A 12,242-nucleotide genomic window follows, 5' to 3' on the forward strand; every position below is an offset into this window, starting at 1 on the left:
ACAAGAAGAATCCTTGGAGTAACTTGGATTCAAGTTTTATGAAAAGGATCATGCTCTCTTGAAAAGGAAGATGATAAAGAAAGGCAAAGATAGGTTGGATGTCTTTAAAAAAAAACCTCATGAACCGCTGGGAAGATTATCACCAAACTTATACATAAGGATGAGGATATTGTAACAAGTCGAGCGGACCCTTGTTACAAAATAAAAACTCCTTTGTCAGGCATACAAGTTTTTATTGAGGATGGCAACAATCTAGAAAAATAACAACGAATGATATGCTGACCATTCAGACAACAGGTGACCCGAAGAAAAGGGGTGGGGGATGAACATATCTTGCGACTACTTTGCACAGTTAATGTATTTTATAACTTGTATCTCGAACTCAAAGTAAAAAAACTTTGCGTAAATAATTGCGTAAAAATATTTTCCAGAAAAGCAACTGGGCAAAGCCATGTTAGTAATTTTGCTTTGGAACGTCCCAATTTTAAGATTTTATGTCCGAGGAAAACATACAGATAATACAGGTAAACCCTGGGTATACAGGTAGGTATACACAGGCCAGCGTGGTCCCCTCGGGACTTCACAACCACTTCAACTGAGCTCCACCCTACACCAAACTTACCTGAGGGAAACCGACCGTTTGAAAACCTCGGTCTTTAATTAACACCGAAACAAATGATGACTGTGGACACAATTAATATAACAAGAAAGTCTGCATCATTATCAGTCATATTTTTATTATTATTATCATTTTTATTTTTATCATTATTATTACAGCTGACGAGTAAACCTCTATTATATTACTTACTTATTCGTAAAATTTCCTATCTACTGATAAGAATTTAATGTGAAATATATTGTGGATAGAAAAGATAGAAATTGCAACTGAAGTTACAATTTATTATTTTTTCACTCTCAAATCAACAAACAAGACATTTAAGAGGAAGTGATCTCTGATAGAGAGGTTGGTAATAAACAACACCTGTTATACAATTGTGTGTCCTCGTCTCGGAGAAACAGACTTGATATATGTTTTATTAATTCTGAATTCCCTTGCGTCCTGTTGACTTATTAGTATGCACTTACATGTACACTTCTAAGCTTATGTGATTTTACTATGTATATTTGATATCGTAAATTTCTTTTTTATCGAGCACCTAGATTTGTTTGTCGTTAGTCTTTTGCTGTGGTTTTAATTTGTAAATTTTGATTTAGTTGCTGATTGCCCCCTCCCCACATTTTTGTTGCTGTACGGTCAAACAAAGGCAAATCCCAACAAAAATGTAATGAACCCCCCACCCCCCTAAATCCTAAATGCTGTTTGTTTCTTTTGGATATTGTTACAATTTTCAAAAATATTGCTAGATATTTATTCTTTGGATTAAAGTTGTGAGTGTCAAAATTTAATGGAACAATAGGTGTAGCCATATAGATAACAATTTGTGACACCGGTATGAATTATTTTTCTTTAGAACAAATCTCATGAGGAAGAAACGTGGATATTTAGCGATCACATTACGAAGGGGTTACGATCTTTTCACGATTATGTAGGATATGACACGGTTACATATACGATACTCTTTAAGAATGACTACAATATATATAGTACGACACACACAGTATTCATACTTACATATTCTTACGAATAATATCGAGTTCATTTGAATAGCCAACTTTTTACAAGACCGTTTCTGAGACTTCAAAAAACCTTGAATCATACTGAGATGTATAGAATGAAAATTGTTGCACGAAAAGATCTTAATTTCAAGCTTCATTTTTAGACTTTTTAAATAAAATAATAAATTTAAGAGTTATCCTTCCTGACTGAGGATTGGATATCCTTAAGAGGGATCCGTAATTCCTAAGCTGGTCCAAGGTATATTTTCGTCATGTTTACATAGAAGTTTATTTTAACATTTAAATTCCAGGTGGTCCAGACCCACCCCCACCCCGTAGATTTGCGCATGTCCTATTTGCATGAATAAACTTTTTTTTTTCATAAACAAGTTTTCTGAATTTTGACCCCATATGATATCAAATAAATTAACTTCATTTAAAAAATCACGAACACTTTAATTCGGTAAAAAACTGGTATTTATTACATTTTATCAGGAAATTTTTTTCTTCTTTCAAGTAAAATTGCCCTCATTCCCTCAAGCTCTAGACTTGCTTCTTTTTTCATCGCCCTGGAACAAAACAGATACAGAAAGTGTTAAAATATAAAAGAATGGAATAATAAAATCATTAACTCAACACAATTAGAAAGATAAAAGAAAGGTATTTAAAGTACAGACATAAATTTTACCTTGAAATAATCTACTCCAATAAAGAACAGTTTCCGTGGTCCAAACAAGCTATCATCATCATCGTCATCATCGTCATTTTCATCGCTTTTGCTGGCATTCAGAAGCTAAGAAAAAAAAAGTAAAGTTGTAATATAATTACATGAAATTATATTCTACTACTACTATTTCATATAAAAATAATTTTTACAGATCTTCATAAAGATAGCAAAACAATATTTTTAATACTTAAATCTGCATTTCAAGTTTTTTTCATGAGTTGCCTATCATTTACTAGTTTGCCTTTACCCTACATGCTACAGCTGATAATTATGTAAGGTTTGGTATTGTATTTTTTGTATTATAGTTACCTTTCTCCTGTCTGGAGCCTGTTGTTTCCTTGCTACCTCACCACTCTCTGGGTCTGCTACCTTTCCGTCCTCTGTTACTTCCTGTTTAATTGTCTTCTCATTCTGTGGGTGACCTTGTTTTTCTGTAGAAACATACTTTTCTTTCCTTGGATCTAGTGTATTCTCTTCGACTGAATGAGTCTGTTTCTCAGCAGTTTCTATATCTGCAACATTCCTTTCCTCTTCGTTAACTTTTTTCCATGCATTTCCCAGATCTGCCTCATACTTTACTTCTGGGGGAGCTTGGTTCTTTGTATTCTCCATATCTGCTGCATAGTTTACTCCAGGGGGTGTCTGATTCTTTGTATTCCAAGGATCGGCTTCATACTTTACTTCAGGGGGAGTGTGGTTTTTTGCATTCCCTGGATCTGCTTCGTACTTTACTTCTGAAAGAGCTTGGTTCTTTGCATTCCCTTGGTCTGCTTCAAACTTTACTTCACAGGGTGTGTAGTTCTTTACATTTCCCGGATCTGCTGCATAATATATTTCTTGGAAAAGTTGGTTCTTTGCATTCCCCGGATCAACTGCATAATAGATTTCTTGGAAAAGTTGGTTCTTTGCATTCCCCGAATCTGCTTCATACATTTTTTCTGAGGGAATTTGGTTCTTTGTATTCCCTAGATCTGTTTCATACTTTACTTCCTGAAGGGCCTGGATCTTTGTTTTCCCCAGATCTGTTTCATACTTTACTTGTGGGGGAGCTTGATTCTTTGCATCCTCCTGATCTGCTGCATAATTTAATTCTTGGGGAGCTTGGTTCTTTGGATTCCCCAGATCTTCTTTATACTTTACTTCTGGGGGAGCGTGGTTCTTTGTATTTCCTGGATCTGCTTCATATTTTCCTTTTGGGGGTGTGCGGTTCTTTGTATTTCCTGGATCTGCCTCATATTTTACTTTTGGGGGTGTGTGGTTCTTTGTATTCTCCAGATCTGCTTCATACTTTACTTCTGAAAGAGCTTGGTTCTTTGTATTCCCCAGATCTACTTCTAACTTTATTTTAGGTGGAGCTTCGGTCTTCGTATTCCCTAGATCTGCTACCAGCTTTACTTCTGGAAGAGCTTGCTTCTTTGCATTCCCTGGATCTGCTTCATTCTTTACTTCTGGGGGAGCTTGCAATTGATTCTTTGCATTCCCTTTATCTGCTGCATAATATATTTCTTTGGGAGCTTGGTTCTTTGTATTTCCTGGATTTGATTCATACTTTACTTCTGGGTTAGCTTGGTTCTTTGTATTCCCCAGATCTGCTTCATTCTTTACTTCGTGGGGAGCTCGGCTCTTTGCATTCCCTGGATCTGCTTCATACTCAACGTCTGGTGGATCTTGACTCCTTGAATTCATCGGATCTGATTCATACTTCACTTCTGGTCGAGTTTGTTTCTGTGAATTCCCCTAATCTGCTACCTGCTTAACTTCTGGACGAGCTTGGTTTTTTGCTTTCCCTGGATCTGCTACTTGGTTTACTTCTGGGGAAGCATGGCTCTTTGTGTTCCACGAATCTGCCTCATTCTTTACTTCTTGAAGACTTTGATTCTTTACTTCAACGGAAACCTGTTTCATTTCCCTGAGCTGCTTTATACTTTTCATGTTCCTTGTTATAAATATATATCTTCTTGCTTTGGTCCGTTGGTACTGGTTTGATAGTCTAAAAATATATAGTCAAAAAAATTATATAGCACCATATTAATATTTTAAAAAATCATCGAAGTTATTTAAGTCCATATTAAGTCCAAGATGGTCTTCCATCCTATGTATAATTGATCATTTTACCTCTTGTTTTATTTTCTAAAATCTCTTTCTTCTTTTTACTGAATACTTTCTTGCTTCTTGTCTTGTTTCACTAAAATGTTCAAAAAGTTCTAAAAATAAGGATGTATTCCAGATTATTTTACGCTCAGGCCTTATATGCAACACATTTTGTTATACTTTCAAATTCATATTGAAATATTTGCATCTATCTTTAATAGATTTTTATGTATTCAAATGAAATTGGGAGAAGGGGGGGGGGTTTGATCTGTGCACTAGAATATTATTTAATAAGCCATCATTGAGGAGTATCTTAGATCCTCTTTACATATATTTGTAGATGTACAAAAAATCCAATAATTAGATCACTCAGAGATATAAATCATTTCAGAGCGAAAAGAATCGTCTATTCCATTCAATATTCGACAAAAAGTAAGAGAAAATTGAGCCACTACCTATGACTGTCCAACTGCTGTCTACATCTGCTTCTCCGAGATTGATCAAGTCGATTTTTCTCCGTGTTTGTTTTCTGTCCTACAGTATTCTCTTCCTATCAACAAAATAATGGCTTCAAAACATATTTCAATTATAAGATAAATGTGGTATATTTTTGTATTTTATTTCAAAGTTTTGGTGTATCATGTTTCATTTTATTTAGATGATCATTGTGGGTTGAAATATTAGAATCGAACATGAAAGTCTTTAAAGACACGTGTCAGAAGTGATAAAATTTGAATCCCTCTGAAATACCCCCATTCTTTTCTTCTCCTCCTCCTCTACCCTCTCAGACCAGGAGTAATCGAATTTCAAAATTTGAAGCTTTGATCTCTGAAAGTAAAGAATAAATTTTAGAAGGAAAAAACGTATAGAATGTGTAAAATACGTGCTTTATATAAAGATTTAGTGATTTTGTATTAAATTTATTTAAATCGCTGTCTACAATCTGTTAATAAACGATTAAACCCAGACTACACTTACTCAGTCTCTAACGGGTTCGTCTCCAAAATTTAAAAAATTCTTCTCTGCAAAAAGAATACAAATTGTGGTACATATTAGAAAGCATGAAATGTGTCAGACCTAAAACAAATTCAGACATGTTTTTTTTTTTTTTGCAGTGACAGTAATACCTGCTGTTGTCCATATTTTTGTCTCTCGTCTCCTCGCCTGTAATCTCTTTATTTATCATTCTCGCCATTTCTTCCTGCTGCTTTTGCGCCTAAAGATTCAATGTATATATGGACACAGATGAGAAAATTATCCGTATTTCAAAAATTCATTGAAAATATATCTTCTGAACAAATATTCAATACTGATCCAATATTTTTAAAATGCGCAATAAAAGTTAAGTAACATGTTTTATTTTTTTAAAAAATCCGCACTTGATTCGTTAATATGATTGTACGTACCTCCAAACGTCTTTCACTTTCCTCAACTGCATCTGCCCAGTTATAGTTAAATTTCAATATCTTGAGCTTTGATTCCTGAAAACAATTATTTATTTGATTAATAGATTATATATTCATTTTATGAAATATTAAGAGAGGTGGAATTGACACCAAAATAAATGAATACAAAAAATTTAGAACTTTTTCTGAAAAGCTGTACAATATGTCTTGTGCTTTTTTTTAAGGATGACGTATAACATGTATTTGCATTTCAGTTATTCATAAGAAATTAAGACTTTCATAGCAAATTAAGACCCAAGACCCAACCACCTTTCCTGCTTTGGGCATCAAAGTATATATCAAATAAATAATAACTATACAGTATATTCTAAATTTCATTGCTTGTATCGCAATTAAAACTTTTATATATGCTTGAACATCCAACAGTATAAATATGTAGAATTTAGAAATATAATTCCGAGAATGCACGCGGAACATGCATTCTTCGACTTTAAGTGTAAACATGTTTGTATTGACTTAAGGACAGATACAAACAAACTTTTATCAAAAGTATTGAAAATAACAACTAACGCCATGCTTACATAAGTGAATAAGTTTAACCGTACAAATTTTAATTTCTCATTCAAAGTTTCACAATAATGTGATTTAAAGTAACAAAGGTTGTAAAGATGATTGCAGAAAGGTAGAATTTTGAATATCATAGAGTTTACAATTTCTTATTATTTAAGAAATTTAATATTCGCGTCATTTACGACTAAAATGTGTCCTAAAATATTTACAGCAACCCAGGCATCTATTTTTTTTTTTTTTTTTTTTTGGTTTTGTATCATCTGTCCTTAATGACGTACTGTAACCAGACTTAAATCCTGACTTTAAACACTCGCAATCTTTTTTTTTTTAAAGAAGCAAATCAATTTAGATACTACCAGGCCCGTAGTACGAGGGGGGGGGGGTAGTCTTTTGCTGTAGAGTTATTAGGTAAATGTTCATTTAGGCCTTACACCCACCCCGCACACTTTTTGTTGTTGCTTTAAGGTCGAACTCAAGCAAATTCCAGCGTTTGAAGAAAAAAAAAATACCGAGAAGTTACAAAAAGTCAGAAAGTCCCCCCCCCCCCCTCTTAAATAGGATGTCAGGATTTTTGAGATTGAGCAATTTATGTTATTTTCTTTTTCTTTTCTTCCTTTTTTGCATGTCAAATCCCCTAGCTCCCCCTTTCCACTTTGAAAACGTAACCACGGGCATAACTACATGTACATGCAATGTGTATTCAATGCTAAACTTACAACATCTGTGACAGCATCTTCTCCGAAATCTAATATTTCATTCATGTCCGTCTTTGTTTGCTCTACGACGAAGAAACAAATATATTTGTTAGAAAAGTTGAAATACATATGATATTGATCATAATAAATATATCCTCTAAAAAGAAGAGCTAAAAAATAGCTCTGCAGTTTTAATTACCTTCCACTTCTACGCTCTTGTTGTAGTGATGATTGTTACGTCACACTATTTGTGACGTCGAGCTCTTGAAATTATGACATCATAATAGATATCTTAGATATTTTATTGAACATTGTTATGAGAATAGAATACTAAATATTTATAAATATAAAATACCATCCATACACTAAATATATTTGTACTTAACTCACCCATCTGACAGCTTTTGGGTAATTCACATTTTCGTGATTATAAGGGAATTACAATATATATATATATTAATTATACGATCTTGAATTATAAGTGTAATGACATATATGTTGTAGATTACTTGCGGAGACAGGTGGATAAAAGCACATATAGCTGCGAATACTCCTTAATTTTATTTTAAATTATCAATTAGTTTACGATCAAACAGAGATGAAAATTTAAATATGCTAAGTGGATATCGACAAATACAGAGACATTTTTATTAATATGAATGTAATATGTACCATGACAACATTTACATTTTTACAAGACTTAAACTTTTCAAAAATGTCGAATGTTGGAAACCTATCAAATTATCCATTGCTTCCTATTGTATCCAAGACTAAATTGTTTATATTTCATAAAAGATAACAACAACAACAATGATACAGAAGAAAAAAAAATCCTACTCAATTTCTTCGCTCTTCTTTTGTTCGGTAGTGAAGTCAATAATATTGTGACGTCAAAGATCGTCAACAAACACCCTGTAACGTCACAATTAAACATAATTAAAAAAAATTACATCCTATAATAAAATTGAAAACAAAATGTTGAAGCACACGGTTGGCGTACTGGTCTACAGTGGAAAAAGGATTTTTCAGTTTTAAATTGTACACATATTAAAATTTGAATTTGTTAAGGCAATTATCAGATCTACTTTTGAATGTTACTCAAAGATATAAACTCTTAAAATTGAGGTTTTTTTCTCGCAGATTTTTTTTGGATGCTAATATCTGTAAAAACCACCATATTATAAACTGTATTAATTAATTTGAGAGTAAAATTAATATGTCACTCAACAGATTTTTATATCTTAACCACGAAAATCTAGGAATATGAGGATACCTTACATCATTTGATCTAGATAGATACATATACACACACATATATATATATATATATACTGTATATAATTATATCGTTCAAGGAAATGGCCAAGCTTGTTCTTTTAAAATCATGGCAAATGCTTATCCATCCGCCTTGATATCTATCTGATTGTTGTCTATATTTTATACAAAGCTTCCCTGTGTTGAAGGGAATTATGTTTATTCAAAAGAAATAGCAAAATCCGTTCCAATGGCAGATAATGAAGAAATAAAGGATAAAGTTGGATCTTAAAAATCTTTTGTAGAACTGGATCTTTTTTATTCTGATCGTTTTTCCTATAGAGTATACATTTAAGTTTGTTAAGAGCAATGTTTCTGATCTAGGATGGAGATACAAATGCGGCTGAAGATTTTCATTGGAGTATATACGGAATCATCTTATTCCAATTATTGTGCTTGAAAACATTCACGAATCCTGAGAATGTATTCTTCAGCACTTATTCTTGGAATAATAAAACTTCCAGTTAAAAGTTTAAATAAAACTCCAACATATTTGTCATATTATGTTTTAAACATCTACATTGTTTTCAACGTCAACAGGGCTATGTCATCAAATCATGCACCATTGATTCAAAATATAATTAATCAGTATTTGGTAGTTTTACAGAGGCTATCCCGACATTTTACTAAAAAAATCGAATGAGATAAAAAGAAGATCTATGTGTGATTTTATAGATCAACTTGTTGAAATAGCAAATATTTGCGAGGCTTGCTGAAAACAGAAGGGCTATATTAACCATATTAATTTTCACACATCCCCATGTAATGAAGAATCATGACCCACAGGGCTACGTTCATCTTCGCTAGCCAAGGGTTTCTGATGCGGTACTCTCCTCATAAGGAGGAGAGTAGTGTATCAGAAACCCTTGGCTAGCGAAGATGGGCTACGTTATATTATGCATTTCTTTGTGTTTCTTGTCGCATTAAGTAAGATTCTGAGCTATCCTTAGTTCTGTTCTATCATTTTCGTTCCTGACTCCTGGTTAGTTGAAAATAAACAATATGTATATGGCGACGGGTAACTAGGTATTAGGTATCCATACTAGCTTTTTCAGCTTTGAAAAGTTTTGGCATACACCTTGAAAAAGTGTTAACGATTGATCTGGAGCTCATGTTAAGACAATATAAAATGAAGCCCTTAATTGGCTACATCCAGTAACTTGGTGTTACCGTTTGTTTTCTTCTTATTTTCATCGGTATTAATTGTTGTCAACACCATCACCGTTAAATACACCAGGAAAGGCTTGATTTGTACCAAGAGCTGCACAGCTAATTGCCATTTCGATGAAAAGATCGATCCCTGCCACAGTCATAAGAAAAACTGTTTTTGGGTCTCTGTCTTCTTGGAAGAAGAGTTGAAAACATAGGAAGCCGGCATTGAATGCTGAGGTCAATTTGAAATATGCCAAGCGAGAGTGAAGTTTTCCTTTTTGTATCACTGTACCTTGTTGTCGAAATACAATGGTCGAAGTAAAGGCAGTCAGAATAATAAGGCTTGAATACGTGTAAAACACGTACTCCCAGGCTAGGAACGAGTAATGGAAACCAGTGTCGATGATGGCAGCAGCAAATTCAGTCGCGTCAAATCCGTAACCTATCCGAACGATTAAAAACGTTCGATAGTTTAGATTTCCAAATACATGTAGTTTTTTCGTGACCAACAATGTGATATCCATTTTTAGATGAATTAAGGTTTATGCAAACGCCTTTTATACCTAATGGCTGCAACCATCGACGGAGAGATGGACTAACAAGGGCATTAGGAAGGGACAACGAAAAACTGTGTCCAATGATGTGTAGACAATAAGACAATTTTTCCTCCAAAAATGGCTTCAAATTGAGCATATTTTAAAAGTAACTTCAAGCGGAGTAATACGTTTTTGACGTAACTCATTGTGACGTAGGCAACTTATGTTATACGATATAAACGAAATCTTTTATCCAATCAAATGACGTGTTACAACTAAAATTAATTGTTATTTAAAAGACAATTACGGTTGATGTTACCAGTAACTAAGTTAATCTTTTAGATATAATCCCCTCATATCAGTTTGACCCAGAAATTATAGAGTGGGGCAAAGGGGGTGTAGGTCTATTCAAATTATCTAAGATCCAGGATTAAATGTACTATAATTTAATTCTAGTTATAACGCGGTATTTGATTGGATAAGAAATTTACTTTATATCGTATAAATTGGGTTGCCTAATTCACAATGGCTTGCGTCAGAAACGTATCGATCCGCACGTACATTACATTTAAATTTTGTACAATTTGCAGTCATTTTCTAGGAGCAATCATCTTTTTTTTCTTGCACTAAATGAATAGAAATTAAATTATAAGGAATGAATTTAACAGCCACCCAATTTATACGGTATAAACGTTTACGCTTTTTTATAAACCGCTTTTTATAAACCGTTTATAAAGCGTAAACCGTCCCACTCCAGTTTATGCAGTATGAATTGGGTAGCTATTTAATTCATTCCTTAAGTAAAATCACATATTTTCATGGACTCAAATTTTCAAGGTTTGAGAAAAAATATTGGTTCGTGGGGATCTGATTTCGTGGTTGAAGAAGTATTGGGTAGTTAGGTATATGAAATTTTACACTTTGTGGGGGACATTAATTTGTTGGTTTCTTCATGCCTCGAAAACAACAAAAATTAACCCCCCACGAAAATTATTCATTTCACAGTATACAAGAAAAACTTTCAAAAACCTTTATCTCCAGAACGACAAGGTAATGTTAGTCATAATTGATACTGAAGCTTCCCCATGTAGTGTGATTCAAGTTAAGATGTGATATGATCCCCGAGGGGCTAGGGTGGGGCCAAAATATGCGGTCAAAATTTTTCATGTAAAGTAAGAGTGGTAAAGCGGTTCTAGTATATATACTGTATTTCTTTTATTTGCCAAAAGTTACTCTTCATTGTAAGTATATCCTTCATTATTATATAGCTAATAAATGGTCAATAATTAAAAGCTAATGAAAATCTAGAGAATTTTAGCGTTCAATATCTTGGAGTTTTATTGAACGCTGAGTTTTCATTACGTATACAAGTATGATCCGAAACATTCCGAATGCGAGTGTACAATATCGAACACCCGTAGTAAACAAAAAATGTCGTCTGGTCAAACGCCCAACGGCAATATTTATGATGGGGAGTGGCAGCTAGGTAAGATGTGTCTATTTTCACACTAAATTAAAATTCTTAATAAATAATGCAGGAGCTATAAGCCTCCATAAGCAAATTACATGTATAACGCTTCTAGGGTCATTGAAATGATGTGATATTGAACATTTTTTGGGAAAGACACTGATATTCCATAGTTTTAATGCAAAAACCGATACAAAAAAATTCTCTTTTTCCGAGTTATTTTATTTAAATCAATATAAATCAATGGGAAATGTTTTAGCTATATAATAAAGCAGCTGAAGAATTTTATTGGTGAATATTGGCACTCGTTGGCTGTACAAATGCACTTGCAGGGTCGTGCATTTCTACAGCCAACTGGTGCCAATATTCACCAATATAAGTTCAATAATCCTCTATTATCGTTATATATAGATTATTTTACATGTATATTCAAAGTTACTTTTCCTTGTTAACACATCCACCATTGACATGATTGATTTGATATAAGATAGTTTTTCCCTTAGGTTCCTTCCATGCATGTCGATGTGGAGAGATAAACGTACAAATCGACGAAATCGTATTCGTTTTCTGATGATTAAACGCGTTCGACGACCAACAAGCACATCAGCATTTAGGAAAATCATTGTTGTAGCGATGTGTAACATGGCAATGAAACTAATATTTAGG

The sequence above is a fragment of the Saccostrea echinata genome, unplaced genomic scaffold (assembly GCF_033153115.1).
Source record: "Saccostrea echinata isolate AGI-Se365-2 ecotype Australia unplaced genomic scaffold, CSIRO_AGI_Sech_v1 ptg000054l, whole genome shotgun sequence".
In the NCBI taxonomy this organism is placed as follows: Eukaryota; Metazoa; Mollusca; class Bivalvia; order Ostreida; family Ostreidae; genus Saccostrea; species Saccostrea echinata.